General features: G+C 41.8%; 1 protein-coding gene across 1 annotated transcript in view; it reads right to left on the bottom strand.

Moving 5' to 3' along the window:
* The window catches only part of FAT2 (FAT atypical cadherin 2), a 91,245-nt gene extending 87,806 nt beyond the window's left edge, over positions 1–3,439 (bottom strand). The window contains exon 1 of the mRNA XM_058166521.1: positions 3,208–3,439. The gene's annotated coding sequence lies outside the window, so the exon portion shown is untranslated. The remainder of the gene's footprint in view (positions 1–3,207) is intronic.
* Between the last annotated feature and the right edge of the window lie 16,171 nt (positions 3,440–19,610).

The following is a 19,610-nucleotide window of genomic DNA, read 5'->3' as shown; positions in this document are numbered from 1 at the left end:
ATATGCGTGGAACATTTGTGCCTGTATTCACTTGCTGTTACAGACACAATTAATGAGAGGCAGAAAAAAAAGACCATGCTCTGCAGCAAAAAACCAGCATGAACGATCCTATACAATCTGTACTGAAGCCAACAGTAGTTTCTGTACATCATAGTGCAAAATGCATTTGTTGCCTGCAGCTGATGCTGCATTCCAGGTGTGCTTAAATTATTTTTTATTTCCCTTCCCTTTCTTCATAAGGACAATGTTTACTTACTTAACACTTCCGATGGTCTTCAACAAAAGTTTATTAACAGAACAAGAGTATCAGTTTTTTAACACCAGAATGCTGGAAGTAATGTAAATAGTAAACTAATATGCTATATTCATTTTTCATTTAACATAAACAGAACTTGTATGATGTAAAAAAAAAAGGTTTCAAAACTTGCTTATCTGTGAAACTTCCAGGAAAGCCTTGGGCAGGACTTTTGAACTTACTCTTTCCATTTTAAATTATTGAAATAGTTATTTTAAGACTAAATATTCTACATTAAAGCTCATGTGGAAGTAAAGTATTGAAAATATACAGCCAATAATTAATAGTTTAAAGGAATATTCATTATACTGAATTAATTACAATATACTGGGGTGGGGGAAGCCATGTGCATTCTTCACTATGCATACAAAGACACTGAATTCTGTGTGGATAAAGTTGTATCCTGCTACATTCTTGTTTCGTTCTTACCGAAAAGAATGGTTTAATGAACTAGAATTTAAGACTTTACTGTACAATTCAAAGTGGAGCTTTGACTTGCTGCCACTGCAAGAAGTTTGGATTTTTCCTCCAAAAACAAAAAAACAAAAAACCATGAAAAATTTGGCTTACAGTCTTTAAGAATAGCCACTTACAAAAAAGTTTGGATGTAACACTAAGCTTTTAATTCCTGGTTAGTTAAGCCACTCCTGCCAATAGGAAAAACTAAACCAGAATTAATGGCACCAGAATTCTCCAGTTAAACTGCAGGTAAACACAGCTGTATTCTGCATCCACAGAAGCATGAATGAAGTAAATGAACCCTACCTATATGTATGGTACTATCATCTTAACAGTCAAAACAGTGGCTGTATTCAGATCCAGTGCCATTACATTCTACTCAGGCGAGAATTGGCTAATTAATAACATAAGGTTGTTCCTGATAGGAGAAGTATCATAAATTAATGGCTGTCTGATCCATGCTCCTCCACACTCCTGATACTCCACTTTGTGGCTCTTTCAAGGAAAGTTTAGAATTCTATCATTTTAATTTGAAATATCACATTATTCCAAGAAGTAGGTGCCATTGAGCAGCTGATCTTTGTTGTTAGTCTGCTCTTAAATCCCCAAGGTTAATTCTCTGATAACTGCTATTGCTTGTGTTACCTTTGTTCTGTCAATGTCTGCATATTTCCTATCTCTTCCTTCCTCACTCAACTTCTATCTTTCTCTCATTTGTCCCAGAAGAAACAAAATGTACATCAGTCGTGATTTCAGTTTACTTAGAGATTGTTATCTAATTGTACTGTTCTACCAAGAATCTGGTATATCTTTTCACACATATACATATTTATTAATAAGATATGGACATACACATGTGCACACACATCACACCTGTAAGGAAAGACAACAGCTGGGAGGCCTTGGCTCCACTGAGGTATCTGTTCAACACTTCTCACAGCTGTCAATTTGTTGATGACAGAAACAAGCAGTCAGGCTGATAGAAATATTTTACAATCTTGTTCAAACATCTGTAGTGTCAGAATTACTCATTTGTTTGAATATTCTGGCATGATTTCATTTTAAGTTCTAAATTCCAATGGATGATTAGATACAATTTCATAATGACATAAAGCCCATGAATAGGATAGAGAAACCTGGGGAGGATCACTCCAACCTGCTTGCATGGTTTTGGCAAAACATTCATCTCTCTATCCCCATTCCAAAAACTAAATCCATTTCTTACTAGTCATTCCCTGTATTCAATTGCAAACTGTCATGAAGTTATTGACACGGAGGGATGTATGTTTTGGAAAGGTAATTCTCAAAATAGAAATGGACAATATGATTGTGCTCCATTAAAGCCAGCAGATTAAATCCACTGATTTCACTGTAGAACCAACTCAACTCTGACTCTTCTTGATATTCTTGGAGTTAGAACTTGGACAACCCAGCAAAGGTGTGGAATAAAGTAATAAACAGAACATTCTCAACAGTCAACTGGTTTGTTTGTTTTTTAGATAAAACTTAGTATTGTTTTGTGCTTCATCCCAGATGTTAAAAGCACTTCCCTCTATGATTATCAAAACAATCCTTAAAACAGGCCAATAGTTTTACCTCCACAGAACAGTCAGGAGGCTGAGACAATAGCAGCCAGCAGGTCTTTGGTGGGGGAGAGCATAAAATTTCATAACCAATATTGCATCTCTTTTTGTTTGTTTGATTTTCAACTGAAGACTTTTCACTTCTCTGTAGGTGTACAACTCTGAGGGTTGTTTCAGTTGCGGCAGCATGGGAGATTAGCTAAATACAACTCCAAGGTTCACCAAAATAATTCCCAGAATCAGTCGGTCTTAATAGGGATACCACTTTTTGAAAAGGAAAGACGTGTAACTTGACCCACTCTACCCCATGAAAGTTTAGGGCACCCAACCAACCAACACGGCTGAGTTTGCAGAACACGTTTCATTCGAATACCCAATTTGCAGAGAGAAGAAGAAAGTACCAATAAATGAGACAGATGTGATAATCATCACTAAGCAACAAAATACAACCAACACGAAAGAAACCCAACGCAACGCTGTGAGAAATAAAAGGAGTCAAAGAAACCAAACTGAAGTTGCTTATGTCCTAACTCCGTCTTACTCCGCTTTCAGCGCGCCGCGCCGTGTGAACGCAGCCCAGGCGCCGTTCGTCTTCGGATTCAGCCGCCGCTGCGCGCCTGAAATTCTGCCCGAAGGTTTCGAGGGCGACTGCGAAACCTGCTTCAGCCCGCATCGCTTTCCTCTACTACACTCCACGATTGCCCTACATTTCTCCATTTGTCTTCCAAAGGGGCGCCCGAATCCAACGCGCCGGGCTTCCCGTACAAAACGAATTGGGAGAAGGTCTTCCCTAAGCCAAGACACAGGCTTACCTTTCCTGCGCGCTAAAAACCCAGAAGCGAAGCCCGTCCGGCCCTTCCTTCTACATACCTGGTATTGCAGGAAAGGAGCGTTTCCTCCAAATCTTTTTACCAGCTCTCCCTTTGTCTGGTTGGATCTTCCGAGGAGGACCGTGTACAGCGCCGAGCCGGTTGGAGAAAGCGCATGTCGATGGCCGCTCGCGGCAGCGGCGGCGGCTCCTCCGAGAAGTTCAAGGCGGCTGAAAAGTTGCCGAAGGAGCTTAGAGGAGGGGCAGCCGCGCTCGCGCCTTCTTCGGTCCTTTCCTCCTCAGGCTGCCGGGGAGGAGAAAGAGGCAGCACCGAAAGGGTGGGGTGGGGTGGGGTGGGGTGGGGGTGCCTGCGCGGCCGGGTGTAAGCAAAAGGCGTCGAGCGCAACCGGGTGGGGAGAGGCAGCGAAACAGCGCGAGCAGGCTGTGGAGGTTGTGGGCGCGCGCCCGAGGGTGGAAAGGCGCGAAGGGATCCCGGGCCTGTGGAAAAACCCTGCTTCTGAGGGAGCGCAAATGAGAGAGGACTAACAGCAGTGGCTTATCTTCCTCTTGAGGAAAAAATGCCAAATACTGGAGTCCGAGGGGAGGGGGAAAGGTGGGGAGGAGAATGTGGACTCTTTCTTGCCTCTCCATCTCCTCCGCAAAAGGCTCCCTCTTTTTTTTTTTTAGCCTCGAATAGCAAGGGGTGGATTGAACTCCCCCTCAAAATGAGGGTTGGGAGAGATATTGCCTCAACAGCTTTGAAAAAAACTTTGTTAATTATTTACTGGTCTCTAATCTTAAATTCTTGGTCTGGCCGACTGATAAGGCTGTGGCTTTGCAACCCCGGGTGGATCTGGTTGAAATTGCTAATCTGACCCATTTCTCTATTTGGGTTTGGTCCGGAAGGCTTTGGTGACCTTGGCAGATGATCTAGGTTGGAAACTTTCAGTAGAGAGGTGCAGCTTTGATACTTTTGGAGTTTGTTTGTTTTCTTGTGGATGTTTCATTAACCCAAACTAGGTAACATCATCAGTGCTAATTAGAAAGGACTGTAAGAAAACAACCAAGCTCATAGAGCATCAAGGACCCTTCATTTCAACCCCGAGTTACAAATATTCTCCTTTATTGTTATGAATTTCCCTGGGCTTTTAGGCCCATCAACCATGCATCCTTCTGGGCTATCTGGTTGAGTTGGGTTTTGTGGGGAGTTGGGTTGGATAGGATGGTTCCAATCTTTCCTTTCAGGCTGCAACCAGATTTTAGCACAGGGGTGTGGGGGGGACGACCAAGGCTTGACTCCTAGATCATTGATTCTTGGTATCCCTGAGACTCTTATCTTGCTCTTTATGCTTTTAAACATCTGCATGCAGCTACTGCTGAAGCTTTGAAGTGGAGCACCACCTAATATCATGGAAGTAAATAGCACCCTTGAACAATGCGCAGACTTGATAAAAGGAGAACAAACAAACAGAAATTATATCTAGACAATATAGAACTGCTATTGATAAAAGGAATGTCTGGATTCAAGGATTGGACTCAGAAAGAGGAAGTGTTCCTTGAGCCCACAGCCTATCGCTAGACTTTCAAATGATGACTGTGGCAAGGAACTTGTTTAAATAGGTACAGCTTATGAGGAAACTCTGAGCCTTTCTGTACTAGTTGGACTTAGTGATGGTTATTCATACCTTCATCTCCAATATTTACCTTTTAACGAGTACTTAAGAATTACAGAATAGAGAATAACAGAGCTCGAAGGGACCTTGGAGGTCTTCTAGTCCTCCAGTCCATCTGGTGGTGATACTGTCTATATCACATTTTTCTGTCTTATCAAAAAGTAAGTTGTTGCAGGGGTGAAATCCAGCAGGTTCTGACAGGTTCTGGAGAACCGGCAGCAGAAATTTTGAGTAGTTTGGAGAACTGGCAAATACCATCTCTGGCTGGCCCCAGAGTGGGGTGGGAATGGAGATTTTGCAATATCCTTCCCCCAGGAGTGGGGTGGGAATGGAGATTTTGCAGAATCCTTCCTCTGCTACGCCCACTAAGCCACACCACGCCCACCAAGCCACACCCACAGAACCGGTAGTAAAAAAAATTGGATTTCTCCACTGAGTTGTAGTCTACTTTGCTCTATGCCTTATTGAAGTCCAAGTATACTATGTCCAGGGGTGGGTTCTACTTACCTTCACAACAGGAACACAGAGGAACAGGAACACACATGCGCACTTCTGTGCATGCACAGAAGCTTTTGCGGATGCGCAGATCATCCATAGTGAGGTCCAGGTGGATGGGTGGAGCCTCCCGCCAGTTTTACTACCAGTTCACAAGAACTGGACTGAACTGGGGGCAACCCACCACTGACTATGTCATAGCATTTCATTGACCCACTAATTTAGTCATTTTGTCAAAGAATACAACAAGGTTTGTCTGGCATGATCTGTTTAACAAAACTAATGTTGGCTTCCAGTAATAGCTTTGCTCTTTTCTAGATGTTCCCAGATCCATTGCTTGTTTATCTTTTCAAGGATCTTTGCAGGTACTGATGTCAGATTGATTGGCCTGTAGTTTCCTGGACCCATATTTTTTCCTTTGTTGAAGATGGGAGCAGCTCTTTTCATCAGCTCCTTTCCAGTCCTCTAGTAGTTCTTTGGTGTTCTAGGATTTTTGAAAGATATGGATCAGTGGTTCTGAGATCATGTCTGCCGGCTCCTTCAGATCTCTTGAATATAATCCATTTGGTCCTGGTGATTTGAACTCATCTAGAGACAGGGCCAATTTGCAAAATTTTGTTTCCTTTTTGGACATCTTGGTGGTCCTGGGAAGTACTTGCCATAGTTGATGGGATTAATCCACATTTTTGGAATTGACACCCATAAATGTTTTGTGCAGAATGGCCCATCTATTTGTTTACCTCCATCTGCCCACAATTCCCTATTTGGAACTGGGTCATGTGAACGGCTGTGCAGAGCGCATGTGCGTGCACAGCTCAACTTGCATGAGCGGCAGGCCAGTGGGCACTCGTGCATGTGCACCAGCTTACTGCTCACGCAAAGCCCTTCTCTCCTCCTCACCTAGCCAGGCTGCCAAGCTGCAAAGGTTGGGGATTGCTGCTTTAAGATGACCTGGATCTGCTTTCAGATCTGCTCCCAAAGGGGCCAACATATGAAAGAGGCACCTCTGTGAGAAAAGACTTTAGTAAATGGTAGGTGAGCCATTTCAGTGTAATGTCAGGGTGAGCAAAAATTGGAGCTCACTAGAGTCCTTAGGAAATAACAGTGTAGCCAAAATATGCATGTGTGAAGAATCATTCAAATGCTGTCATTACGTACTTGTTTGACACAAGCACATAAATCTCTGTCTACCTATCATCTATCTATCTATCATCTGTCTGTCTGTCATCTATCTAATATAGCCAGCCATCTCACCCAAAAGTGACTCTGGGTGGCATACAACAAAGCTAAAAACAGTGAATAAATATGAAAAACCAATGTCACTATTAATATAACAAAAACATTAAAAACTAAAATGAAAGCAAACCAGGAAATAATAGATAAATAAATAAATAAATAAATAAATAAATTACATTTATATCCCGCCCTTCTCCAAAGACTCAGGGCAGCTTACAGTGTGTAAGGCAATAGTCTCATTCTATTTGTATATTTACAAAGTCAACTTATTGCCCCCCCAACAATCTGGGTCCTCATTTTACCTACCTTATAAAGGATGGAAGGCTGAGTCAACCTTGGACCTGGTGGGGCTTGAACCTGCAGTAATTGCAGGCAGCTGTGTTTAATAACAGGCTTCTTACAGCCTGAGCCACACCGCGGCCAGTGATATGGATCTGTGATGGCGAACTGTGGGCATGCATGCCATCGCCCCAGTTCAGCTGTGCTGTGCATGCATGTGCGCCTCCTGCCAGCCAACTGGTTGTCGGGTCTCTGCTGTGCATGCACAGGGCGCATGTGGGGAGCGTTTGCACATGCATGCAGGAGCACACGCAGGGGCCATGCATGCATGTGGGGGGGGCAGGGGGCATGCAGGGGCATGCATGCACAGGGGCGGGACACATGCACGGGGCACATGCGCAGGGGCTGCACACATATTGATTTTGGGGGTTTGGGCGCACACATGCACATTGGGCACTCAGTCTGGAAAAGGTTAGCCATCACTGATATATATACGGTAATAATAATATAGCCATGTCACAAGTTTTTATTTATTTGTTTATTTTTTAATTTATATTTTCACCAATCTCCTGGGATATTCAGGCTTCCTGACATAGTCAGTTCTTAAGGCAGAGGTGGGATTCAGCCAGTTCTGTTTGGTTCGGGCGGCTCAGTAGTGGCAACTGTGGGATACTCCACGCACCTGCCCTGACGTAATGCATGAGCAAAAGCATGTGCAAAAGGCTGTGCGCATGCGTGTGTGCTCACATTTGTGAACCGGTAGGGAAGGTAAGTGAATCCCACTTCTGTCTTAAGGGATAGTTGGAAGCTCAACCCTGATGAGGCCAATCTCACCTCAGACGGGAGAAGATTTCATAACACGTGTCACTGCAGAAAAGGCCCACCAACTAGTGCCCTCCAAATGTAGTTCCCAGACTGAATGCACCAGTAACATTGATGGGATGAGCAGATTAAAACCAGGAGAGGCAGTCCCTTTACCTTGAATTGGACCTGAAAGCAAACTGACAACAGCACAGCTTCCAAAGCAGAGGTGTAATGTGTGTTCTGCCACATGCCACTACATTTTATACCAGCTAAAAGTTTCAAGGGAAGCCCCATGTTGAGTGCATTACAGAAGTTCAACTGAGAGATGTCCAGTTGCATGAGTGACTGTGAATGGGGCCCATTGATCTACTGTCAACTGTCCAACTAGTGAACCCAAAATAAGGAAACACTTTTGGGAGCTTTGAATTCCCAAAAGTAAAACTTGATTGAAACACCATTTTGGTTCTGAAGAATCAAAACCAGCTCTGGTTTTCCTGCACAAATGCTTGCCTAGTTAAACAAAGGTTTCCTTTCTCCCCACCCCCGGGTGATCACGTTGTCTAATTATGAGACGTCCTTTTGTTATGGGAACAATGCACCTCCTTCTCAAGCATCTGCAGTGGTGACCTTGGTGGTTTCCAAATTCTCACAATCTGTGCATAACTGCTCAGTATTCTATTTCACCCTTCCCTCCCTCAAGTTTATTGACAAATTGAATAGCGATAGGGTTTGAAAAAAGGAAAGTGTTCAATCTTGACCTGGGCACAATTGGTGCACAATACAAAGATGTGCAAAAGCCCTTTGAGCAGGTTGTGAGTCCAGAAGGACCTCCAGATTATGCATTAGGTCTGTTAACAGCATTTATATAATGATATCACTCATATTTTTTTTAAATTTTCCCCTACCCTTTTCTAAATCTGCAGGAAGTAATTTCTAAACAATTTTTATTGCTTTTAAAATAAAGCAGAAAAAGAAAAAAGAAAACAGAAACAAAAGCAATGAACAACAGAGATGCATACATTATCAAGTCCTTAAAAATAAGTGAAAACTTGCAACAGAAAAAAATAGAGTATTTGTCATTACAACACTAAACAGTTACAAATCTAATACATGTATATAATTATCATGCTTTGTAACCTGTATTTGGCATGAAAGAATCCCATATTTCATTACACTTATCTATGTAGGGTCTGTATCTGCAGGCAGTACACTCATAGGTAGCAAATATAATCAGGTCTTCAATGCATTGAGTAAACAGTGGAGGAGGTCATACATTTATTTTTTCAATGTTGCAATATTAGTATTTTAGCCATAATAAGGGGATGGAGAATCTATTTACATTGTCCGGTTGTCAAATTCCATATACTAGATACGTAGTTCAAGCAGGGGTGAAATCTAAAAATTTTCCCTACCGGTTCTGTGGGTGTGGCTTAATTGGTGGGCATGGCTTGGTGGTCAGATGACTGGGTGGGCGTGGCCAATAACAATAAATAATAAAAATAATAAACAAAGTATAAAAAAACAATAAGAGGTACCAAAAACCAACTTTCACACTTTACACACACACAACACAACACAACTGACTCACACACAATGTAAAAGCAGCTGCACTTCACACTTCACACAGCCACAAAAAGCTCAAAAACCAACTTTACACACACACAACTGACACACACACACACACACACACACACACACACACAAAATACCACATACAGTTTTCTGAGATTTTGTGTATTTGTGTAGTTAGAGTGAAACACTACAGAAACACACCAAATCTCAGAAAGCTGCACAAATATTTTATTTTATTATTTTATTTTATTTTATTGTGGACTTCAATTCCCAGAGTTCCTCAGCCAGACAGCATTAATCACTCAGTGGTGAAATAGATTAGCTAAGTTTAGATTAGTTCTGTCTTGTGCTAAAAGCGAAACTGGGGCTTTCGGGCTGTGAGCAGAGCCATGAGGTCGATCAGTAATCAGGTAAGTGGCTTAGACTCTTTTAAAAGGAGTTTTTCTACATGTTTTCTACAGAAAACATGTTTTTTAAGGTTCTGCTGATGAGGAACTCAGGTGAGATCCCCAGAGTAGCCTTTAATTTTAATTTTTAAGTTTAAAGGCTGCCGATCTCAGCTGAGGGGCGGGATCCTCAAAGGCTTTTTTTACTTTTAAAGGCAGGTTTCGGCTGAAGCAAAACCGGCTTTTAAAAGTAAAAAAAAAAACCCTCTGCTGATGGTGCGGCTCAGCAGAGGCAGGGGGGGCGGGGCCAGGGATTTTTGCTACCGGTCCTCCGAACCAGCAGCCGCCATCGCTACCGGATTGCGCGATTCCATCCGATCCGGGAGCATTTCACTCCTGAGTTCAAGAGAATATCCTCTGAAAATTTTAGCTTTTGTTGCACAGTCATGTTTATATAGTCACTACTTTCTACAAAGCTTAGTAATTATAAGACATTGTAAAAATACATGTGTTTTAAAGAAGCAGTGTCCTTGTTATATGTCCAACAAAATGATGTTCTAGAGTGGACAATCCTTTTCTATACAGACATTAATGGAGTTCAACAAATTCTAAATATAATTTTTTGTTAAATACGTTATAGTTTAAGGTTCTATAGGAAACAATTTTTATCACTGAAAAGAGTGTCAATGATCCATTAATTGTTAATAGCAGATAGGTATTGGTACAATTAATAACCCAACCTGCAATTTGAGGATTTATGAATGGAACATTTTCTTTCAGGCAATGTCTTTTTTACATGGATAATTCCCATATAAAGGGAAGGTATTAGCCTTTCTTTTGTGTTCTGCCTGAACAATTTTTTGGAGGAGATGCAGGGTTCTGTGAAAGTGAAAAATTTAACAAAAAGTAATGTTGAATATTGCTTCCTCTCTCTTCACATTAGATTCCAGGATCATAATTGTAGATTATGCCTGATTAGATAATTTACAGTACATACTTAGAATACTGTACTTTTATGTAAAAAGAAAAGTCTTATACGGCTAAAAGACTGATACACTTATTATGCATAAGCTTTTGTGAATTAAAAGTCTACTTCTTCAGACACAATAGCAGTCTTCCAATATCTATGGGGTTGCCACAGAGAAGAGGGAATCAAACTATTCTCCAAAGCACCTGAGGGTAAAACAAGAAGCAATGGGCGGAAACTGATCAAGGAAAGAGAACTAAGGAGAAATTTCCTGACAGTCAGAACAATTAATGAGTGGAACAACTTGCCTGCAGAAGTTGTAAATTCTCCAATACTGGAAGTTTTTAAGAAGAGATTAGATAACCATTTGTCTGAAGTGGTATAGGGTTTCCTGCCTGGGCAGGGGGTTGGACTAGAAGACCTCCAAGGTCCCTTCCAACTCTGTTATTATTATAGATGTATATCATATAAGCAATAGCACAAGCTATTTTGGAAAATTTAAATACAAAGTGAAGCAAAAGTATTTTTCATTGGTACTGTATTTTACACATAACAAAGATCGAACTACTTGTATTTCCTTTGATCAGATTCCAATCAAATATTTATATAGGTCATATTTTGGATGAAATTATCCTGATTATTGATCTTTGCTGATATATTCTCAGGAGCATTTTGTGGACTTAATATAACAATTCACTTAGACCCAGTTCCCAGAATTCACTAGAAGGAATCACTGTATTTAAAAGAGATGAAATCATCCTATACGGAGCCATCTGGTTCCATGATGACTTTGAGAACATGGTGAAGCAGAAGGCTTATTGCAAGTTGAGATGCCAGTGTCATGCTGAGGATAGTTGTCATTCCTCCTCTAAGCAGATGGGGTCCTGATAAGAGATGCTTCAGGAAACTCTGGGCAAACAAAGAAAGTGGTAGGGAACTCACTCATGCATTCGGTTAATGAGTTGGCACCCATCTAGCAAGTGAATCACAATCTTTTAGTAAAAAGTGATTTGTGACAGAAGGATGGATCATGACTACTATTCCCTCAGACTGCGACAGGTGAGAAATAACCCACCATGAGATGATTTGTCCATCAGTATTTCTTGTGTACTTGTAAACCATTAGCTCATCTTCAGCTGATCAATCTCCATCTGTTTTTGAAACTCTTATGTAATGTCTAGATTTTGCCACTGGGATATTATCCCTGTAGCTTGAGTTGAACATGGCAGAACATAAAAAAAATAGAATAATGAAAGGGGCAGGAAGATGTAAGTTTCATAGAAATCTTTAGATCCACATTATGAGGATTCAGAAATTAAACCATTCTTCTATTATGTACTTCAAGGGATGATAAAAACTTAAGTAAGTGTGAACTTATAGGGTGACTGCTGCAGAATCAGAGCCAAAAAGAGACCCTTAACAAACACAAGAATGTATTGAACTGCATAGGAATGAAAATACTATATTTAGAGTGGATAGAATTGTTTAAACTTTTACATACATACATACATACATACATACATACATACATACATACATACATATATATATATATATATATATAAATATTGTCATTTGTGACTCTGACTTTTTGTTTACACACACAAAACTTTTTTGTAGGTTTTCACGAGTATAGGTATGTAGGTCTTGGCATATTCGGGTCTTTTCCTGTGTAAGGTTGAGAGTATCTTGGTAACGTTTTGACAAGGTCTCACTCATCATCTTCAGGCTGGTGCTTTCGGCTTCGTGCTTCTGTGAGCAAAGCATGGTCAGAGCTGCTGTCTCTCTATAGAGAGAGACGCCTTAGTCAACAAACGAGTTCCAGCCACGAAAATTGACACCGGACCCAGGATAACACACAACGCCACTGTTGTGTCTCGCTCGCTCCCCCCGCCGCAGCCGGGCCCCTCTTATCTCCTGCCGGACGCTGATAGTTCGGAAGAATGTCCTGGAATGCCTCCAGCCCCCAGCCCTGGCACCATGCCCAGACAAGCCGAGCAAGACGAATGGCCTGACGTGCCTTCAGCCCCCAGTCCTGGCACCATACCCAGGCAAACGGAGCAACTAAACCCCTCCCCCACAGCATGTGAGCCTGAAGAATGTGAAGCCAGTCATGAGCTAAGATTACCAACAGCTGGAGGCTGGAGAGATCCTCGCTTCCGGAGAGTAGAGAGGCGACGTCAGCAAAAGGAAGGGAGGGGCAGGACTGGATAAGTGCTGAGTCATGGAGCCACACCCCATGGCCTATATAAAGGATCCACTTTCTGGCATTCTCTGACTCAGGCAAAGTCTAACTTGGATTGCTGAAGTCACTTCCTAGTCTCCTGCCTGCCTTGAGAACTCTGATAGGACTTCGGCAGAGCTGCAGAGGCATGCTTGATACGGACTTCCCCGACCCGGCCGTCAGCGGAGGACTGGGACACGACAGCCACCACCAATCAACCTCACCAGATTCAAACCCAACACATCCCACAGACGAAACACAACCACCATCCAGAAACCAGACCATGCTGGCACCACTGGCTGCTGCGCCCCCCCTCCGATCACCACACAAAGCAAGCTGACACACGCCAGGAACACATGACAAGACCTCGGACTCAGAGCCAAACCAAAACCCGGGATGCTGCATCACAGACATCTGCTCAAGACACCACATCACAGAACTCCAGAGGCCACAACACCAAAGCTCAGGAACAAAAGACTAGGACTATACCCACACAGGATGCTATGAAACAGCCAACCAATCTGCAAACACCCACTCCATCTACCAATCAAGATGCAACCACACAGCCAACCAACCTGCTCACAGCAACACTCCCCACCTCCCCACCAGTATTTATAGAGAGACGGCAGCTCCAACCACGCTTTGCTCACAGAAGTACGAAGCCGAAAGCACCAGCCTGAAGATGATGAGTGAGACCTCGTTGAAACGTTGCCAAGATACTCTCAACCTTACATGGGAAAAGACCCGAATATGCCAAGACCTACATACCTATACCCATGAAAACCTACGAAAACAAATATCCACCTCTACGAGGAGGAAACCTTCCGATTGACCAGGATGTACGAAAAACTCGAAGTCCAAAGAGCTACCATCTTATGTGACCTCACATTCCTACGCAACTGCCGAGACAAGAACGTGATCCCCACATCCTTCCAACTAAAATTCCATTCCAAAACCCCAGCCACCGAAAGGATCCTGAAAAGAACAGAATTAGCCCTGATCAGAAACGAACTCCACAAAAAAAGATTCCTACTAGACCAAACCAACAAGGACCTACTCACTCTGCACCTCAAACTTAGCAACAAAATCCACCCAGCACTCTGGGACAAATCCAAACAATTAGCTCTCCAGAGAGCTGAAACAGAAACCTCCAACAAGACAGACACACACACCAACAAACTCCACAGACTAAAAAAACGCCAGAAGCCCAACCCCCCTCCACAGCAACTCATGAAACAAACAGTACACAACATATTAGACAGGACCCTAACCATAGCAGAAACCAATGTTTATTTACTATTTTTATTCAAAAATTTTAAATTTTCAGCTTATCGAATTAGATTTTTAATGGTTTATTGTATTTTAAATTTTCTCGTTATTTATGTTTTATTTCTGCTGTACACTGCCCTGAGTCTTCGGAGAAGGGCAGTATAAAAATATGAATAATAAATAATAAATAAATAAATAAATGTTCTCTCCAAAGGATTCAACTTTGCAGTCGCCCCCAAACACATCCCCGCTGAAAATATCATATGCGGAGTTGAAGCTAGCCTAACCAAAATCAACCCATATGAAGCCAATAAAATCAGACTTGAAGTCACCAATGTCCTCTTCTCCATCCAGCCACCCAGAAGCAACTTACACAAAGAAGAACAAAAAGCACTCACCGACTTGAGGAAAGACAATAACATAATCATTCTCCCAGCAGACAAAAGTAACGCCACAGTAGTAATGAACACATCTGACTACCAATCCAAACTATCCAACCTACTCCAAGACCCCGCTTACAAACCTCTAAACACAGACCCCACCACCTACCTGGAAAAAACCACCAAATCCAAAATAAAAGCTTCCCCCATCAGTGAAGAGATCCAGCAAAAAATCATCCCCAGAGAGAAATCATCCAGATGCCCCAAGCTTTATGGCCTCCCCAAGATACACAAAGAAGGAACACCACTCAGACCCATAGTCAGCTCCGTAGGCTCACCTCTACAAAATCTCACCAAATTCCTTGCCAAACAACTTCAGCCCTACACAGAATCCATCACCTCACACATACAAAACTCATTCCACTTCATATAAACAATAAAGAAACAAAAGCTACAGCCCAGCGACCTACTCGTGAGCTTCGATGTCATATCCCTCTTCACCAAAGTGCCTATTAAAGAAGCCTTGACAGCTATCCGAAACAAATACAACCCCTCCAAACACATCCTAGCTCTAACCAACCACTGCCTAACCAACTCATACTTCATCCATAATGGACAAAGATACAAACAGATAGAAGGAGCACCCATGGGATCACCTCTCTCACCCATCATCGCAAACCTATATATGGAATACTTTGAAACCACCGCTTTAGATAAATCTGAACTCAAACCCAAACTCTGCCTTAGATACATAGATGACACTTTCGTAATTTGGCCACATGGAAAGGAGAAACTGGACAACTTCCTCACACATCTCAACAGCATACACCCCAAAATACAATTCACTATGGAAATAGAAGCTAACAACCAACTCCCCTTTCTGGACATCCTAATCTACAAAAAACTCAACGGCTCCCTAGGACACACCATCTACCAGAAAAAAACACACACCAACTGCTACTTAAACGCACAATCACATCACCACCCTGCACAGATCAACTCTGTAGCCAAGACACTCATCTCCAGAACCAAATGCCTAGCTGACAAAGACCACCTGAAAACTGAATTACACACTCTCACAAACGTATTGATCTCCAACTGATTCCAAAGAAACACAATTACCAACCTAATCCAAAGGGAGACACCACCCAAGAACCAAGACACAGAACAAGACAACGGCATCGCCCTCCTCCCGTACATCAAAGGCACCACAGATAAAATCAGCAAAATTCTCCACAAACACAATATCAAGACAGCCTTCTGCACAGACCAAAAAATAGCCAACATCTTAAGAAACCCCAAAGACAAGATCCATCTACAAAACCAAAGAGTCTATGAAATACCATGCAAAGTCTGCCCAGCCACATACATTAGACAAACTAATAGGAGAATAAATGCACGCATCATAGAACACAAGAATGCAGTAGAAAAGAAGAAAAAACCTCCTCCCTTTTCCAGCACCTTAAAACCACAGGACATGAAATTGATTTTGAAGGAACCAAATTAATCTCCAAAACTGAACACCATAACAAAAGAATAATTATGGAAGCCATCAAAATAGAGAAACACCCCCACAACATGAACAAACAGGATGACACCTCCCGCCTACCAGACATCTGAAAACTGGCCTTAGTCAACAAACGAGTCCCAGCCACAAAAATTGACACCAGACCCAGGATAACACACAATACCACCACCGATCATCCTCACCAGATTCAAACCCAAACCCATCCCACAGACGAAACAAAACCACCATCCAGAAGCCAGACCATGCTGGCCCCACTGGCTGCTGCGCCCCCCTCTGATCCCCATGTGAAGCAAGCTGACACACGCCAGGAACACATGACAGGACTCAGAGGCAGACCAGGGCCCGGGATGCTGCATCACAGCCATCTGCTCAAGACATCACATCAGAGAACTCCAGAAGCCATAACACCAAAGCTCAGGAACAAAAGACTAGGACTATACCCACACAGGATGCTGCGAGGCAGCCGACCAATCTGCAAACACCCACTCCATCTACCAATCAAGATGCAACCACACACCCAACCAACCCGCTCACAGCAACACTCCCCATCTCGACCAATCTGCAAACACTCACTCCATCTACCAATCAAGATGCAACCACACAGCCAACCAACCTGCTCACAGCAACACTCCTCATCTCCCCACCAGTATTTATAGAGAGACGGCAGCTCTGACCATACTTTGCTCACACAAGCACGAAGCCAAAAGCACCAGCCTGAAGATGATGAGTGAGACCTCATTGAAACTTCGCCAAGATACTCTCAACCTTACACGGGAAAAGACCTGAATATGCCAAGACCTACACACACACACACACACACACACACACACACACACACACACACCTGTAAACAAAAAGTCAGAGTCACAAATGACAATATTTTTTCTCTTGTGGCATTTTTGCCAAACTAGTATTAGTGTTGGGCAATGTCAGCATTACTATCCTTTCTGGGCAGCTAAACTGTTGAATTTCAGATAAAATTTCAGACTTTCTTAATTGATGGACCTCTTATTTTCCATGTCCCAATTGACATGTCTAAGATTTTACAGGTAACATTCTCTATTAACCTGATCTTTATTCTGACTGGCAGCAAGATGGATGCATTCAACTACTGTGGCTATGCATGCATCATTGAAATATTTGAAAAACCAGTACAGAGGACAGATCATCGGGTGGAAATCTATGTGGCCACTAAGTGTATATACTTGGCACATTATCATCTATCTATCTATCTATCTATCTATCTATCTATCTATCTATCTATCTATCTATCTATCTATCTATCTATCTATCTATCTATCTATCTATCTATCTACCTACCTACCTACCTACCTACCTACCTACCTACCTACCTACCTATCTATATCATCCATCTATTATCTGTCTATATGTCTGTCTGTCTATCTATCTATCTATCTATCTATCTATCTATCTATCTATCTATCTATCTATCTATCTATCTATCTATCATCCATCCATTATCTGTCTGTCTGTCTGTCTGTCTGTCTGTCTGTCTATCTATCTATCTCCTGAAACATATACATATGCAAGATGTAGTTTGATATTCAGACTTGTCCACATACTGGGATGTATTTTACAATGGGGACCCCCTCACTTATGAATCCATTTCATAAGGAAATTGTATAGTTTGTCCTGTCATGTTCTGTGCCAAAAGTGGAGGAATGTTCTGATAGTCATTTAAACCAATACCTTGAGAAATGTACTCTGAGCTTTGTGCTCTTTCATAATTAAGTGCAAACTATCTTTCAAATATAACTGGATGCTACAGAATAAATACAAAATACTATGTATTATTACTGTAACATCGTTGAGTAGCAAATGAGATTCTAATATAAAGATTAAACAAATTTATTCCAAATTGTTTTGTTTGCCATAATTCTTTAGTCTCTACCAAAAGTATGGTACTTACTTTTAATACAATTGTAATCAAGTATTGGAATTCATTTCCTGAATTTGATTTTCACTTCTATTGCCATTTCTGACCTTTTGTGAAACTGAGGCAAAACAAAACTGCTCACTTCATAATTGCTTCTCTTCTCTTTACTACCTTCCTTTAGTACAGTGGTTCTCAACCTGTGGGTCGGGATCCAGTTTGGGGTCGAATGACGATTTGCCAGGGGTTGCCTAAGACCATCGGAAATATGGGAAGTATACTTGCGAGTCGAAGAATCGCGCTCCAATGGTTGACTTCACAAGCCAGCTGCAGGCTTTTCAAATCGCTAGCCGAATTCGGCTTCAGGCGCGATGAATTAAAAAAGAGAGAAATCTTTGCTCTGATGTCTCCCTCTCAAGCCAGCTGCAATCACTCCCAATCGCTAGCCTAATCTGGCTTCAGGCGCGATAAACTTAATAGGGGAGGAGTCTCCGCTTCAATGCCTCTGTCCTCAAGGCAATCGCAAGCAGTTCAGATCGCTAGCCAATACGGCTTCAGGTGCGATAAATTCAAAACGAAAATAATTTTACGGTTGGGGGTCACCACATCGTGGGGAATTGTATTAAAGGGGTCACAGCACTATAAAGGTTGAGAACCACTGCTTTAGTATAAGGCTGGAATGTAAAATAATATGCATATGGATGTGCACATTACCTTACTGAAATATCAGAATATGGAATACTTTTCAATGGTAAGCACCTTTGAAAGGCTCCTTTAAGAATTTTTTGCTGTAGGTATCTGTCTACTTACATTTAGCCAAATGATACAATAATGCCATTCTAAACTCCCAACAGTCATCACTTATTTCTTGTGAATGCATTCACACCCATTGGGAGGGACAAGACAATATCTTAAAAATACTGTTATCATGAATATGTGCATTACATGAGTATGTGTTACTAATGCTGCTATTACTACTAGAGATTTATATGTGCTGTCCAATACCAAATGATCTGGGTTGAACTAAAAACACTAAAACACACAACAATCTAGAAAAAAAGGTAAAGAGTGACTAGATAAAAAATAAATGTTTTGAGTCTTTTGACCTCCGGTCCTGTAACTGCAGCAAAGAATGTACTAGTTTTAACTCTATAGATTCCACCCTGGAAAAGGCAGAAATTTCTGGATGTCAGATACAGGATCTGCAAAAGATTCCACACTGAAAACTTGAAAATGTGAGATGGACAGGAGAGAAGGTTTCCTTTTGTATCTACACTAAAGAGAGGCATATAATAAAAGAATGGATATGCAAAGGCTCAAAACAAATCATGCCAGTTGTAGTAATGCACATATATATAAATAACATTAAATGCCTAATCAAGGGAAATTCAGCAATAAAGATGTCTGATCTGCACATAACATTAAGAGAGGCACAACCTTTATTTACACAGCCTAGAACAAGCAGGTTCTCTGGGCATGTACAGACATGGTAGTGCATCCTTGCTATTGTTCTCCTGTATTGTCTTTGGCAGCAATTGTCAAAGTGGCTCAGGCCTTTCTCACCAGTGCTAAGCGGTGTGGGCAGATTCTTGCAAACTGCCTAAAAGGCAAAGCGGTTCACCTTTGTTGTGCTCAACAATAACGACAACTACAACTGTAGGTGTAGACCAATATTTCTCAACCTGAGCAACTTTAAAATGTATGGACATCAACTCCCTAAAATCTGGGAGTTGAAGCCTGCACATCTTAAAGTTGCTC

The sequence above is a fragment of the Ahaetulla prasina genome, chromosome 2, assembly GCF_028640845.1.
Source record: "Ahaetulla prasina isolate Xishuangbanna chromosome 2, ASM2864084v1, whole genome shotgun sequence".
Classification (NCBI taxonomy): Eukaryota; Metazoa; Chordata; class Lepidosauria; order Squamata; family Colubridae; genus Ahaetulla; species Ahaetulla prasina.
Note: the sequence above shows the minus strand (reverse complement) of the source record. Positions and strands in the feature narration are given on the sequence as shown.